This window comes from Sorex fumeus, unplaced genomic scaffold, assembly GCF_029834395.1.
Source record: "Sorex fumeus unplaced genomic scaffold, SorFum_2.1 ptg000051l, whole genome shotgun sequence".
NCBI lineage: Eukaryota > Metazoa > Chordata > Mammalia > Eulipotyphla > Soricidae > Sorex > Sorex fumeus.
Window position 1 is genome coordinate 10,138,845 of NW_026606108.1, and position 2,106 is coordinate 10,140,950.

Below are 2,106 nucleotides of genomic sequence, written 5' to 3' on the forward strand. Positions count from 1 at the left end.
GGCGCCGGCGCGGGGCGAGTGCGGGCTCGGGCGGGCGGGCAGGGGCGGCTCCGCGGCCCGCGGCTCCCCGCCCTCCCCGCCGGCCCCTCCCCGCCCCTTCCCCGCCGCCCGCCCTTCCCCACTCCCGGCGCGCGCGATCACTTTGACAGCCCCGCGCCTCCCTCCGCACCTCGCGCCCGCCGCGTCCCGGCTGCCCCGGGGGGCCCCCACCGATCCCCGCGAGCTGGCCGCCGCCACCCCCACGGGGTCCCCTTGCCCGCTCTTTGTCCAGAGCCCTCGCTTGCTCGCTCGCAAAGTTTTGGTGACACAAAGAGCGACACGTGGGGACAGTCCCCAGCGCGGGGTAGTGAGGGGGTGTGGGGAGAGATAGAGGGGTGCAGGGGAAGGGGAGGGAAGCAGAAATCGCCCGGAACTCTAGGACAGGCCAACTTCAGTGGGTGGAAGCCGGTGGGCGAGGGCGTGGCCTGGGGCCCCCACAGGCCACATGGCATCTCCTCTGGGCTCAGAATTGGTCCCAGAGGCGCCCTGAGTGGTCCTGAGGTCACCCGCTGCCTGGCCAGGCCTGACTCCTCGCCTGACCTCAGCAGTGGTCGGAGCCTGCTTTGGGGCTGGGTTTGGTCCTTGTGTGGCAGAGGTCTGTCTCCACCTAAAGCCCTCCAGAAAATACAGCGCCCCCTGGCACCCCTTAATGCCTAGCAACTAGGCAGCAGGCAGCTTAGCACAAGTGACATTTGGCTGACTTTCATCAGGGGTGGGGATGATGACCCCCCCAACATTTTACTGAATTTGGCATTTGGAGGTTTATTTTCCCCTTGCACTGAACCATCCTTTGGTTTATGAAGTTGCTAAAGAAACTCACTTCCAGGGCTCCCAGGAGGAATCAGTCAGCTCAGCGTTCTTCTTTGGGGGAGGGAGGGGGTGACAGCACCACTTGTTAGTGACAGGCTTACTCCTGGAGAGGGGGACCCTATGAAATGCCAGGGATTCAACCTGGGTCAGCTGCGTGCCAGGCAAACCCCTTCCCCGCTGAGTTACTGCTTCAGCCTTGCTGGCTTTTTTGTCTTGTTTTTATTGGGTGTGGGGGTGGGGGGTGGAGCACAGCCAGAGTACTCAGGGCTGACACGTGGCTCTGTGCTCAGGGCTCACTCCTGATGGGGTTTGGGGTGATATAGGCAAGCAGGCAGATAGGGGAGGCCCCCTCCCAAGGCAATGACAGTCGATTTCCTGGGAAGTAATAGCCCTGAAGTTGCAAAAGCCAACCTTGCAGGAAACAGGAACTAGGGCGGATAAAAGTCTCACCTGGCACCAGCAACAGACCCAGAGAAGCTCCAGCAGAAACAAAAGGCCAGGAAGGGAATTTCAAAGAAGACCATCGCCACTCCCAACCCTTGGCAACCTCCTTAGCAACGGACTTTCACTGAGGTAGAAGCCCCAAGTGGGGACAGGTTGGAAAAACCCTATAAAAGCCACCTTGAACAAAGGAAGGGTACGCCATATGCCTGAGCCCATGTGCTGCTTGCGCCCACGTGGCCAAGCACAGGTGGCACCTGAGCACAAGTGTATCCCGCATCTCCCCTCCTGAGATGTGTATTTTCATGCCTTTATGTCTAATGCTGGGATGTGTGGGGGGCTCTCTCCACCCTTGGAGAAGCCCGGGTTCTCTCGTGAGCACGCTCCACTCTCTCCCACTTTCTCTTCCTTCTTCCCTTCAACACCTTCAAATCAAGTCTGTTTTACTTCACTGCTTGTCTACTCCTGAAATTATTTTCTGCGAGGTGAGACAAGAACCCAGTAACCCTGGGTTCCAGGTGGCAGAAGCAGATCGGGAGAAAGTGACCGTCTTCCTCCTTCCCGCTTCACATAAGCCACCCATGGAGCCCACTGACATCAGGGGGACACTATGGGATGTTGGAGATCTGACCTGGGTTGGACACGTGCCTCACGAGCGCCCTTCCCCACTGTCCCATTGCTCCGACCCGGGTCGGCTTTTTGATCCCTCTCTAGAGCCAGACCCAGGCCAGTGTCCAGTGTCTTCCTGCCTCTTCCCATTGTGGAGGAGGGACCTGTGCAGGGCCCTGAGTGGGGAACAGGTGAGACGTGGGCAGT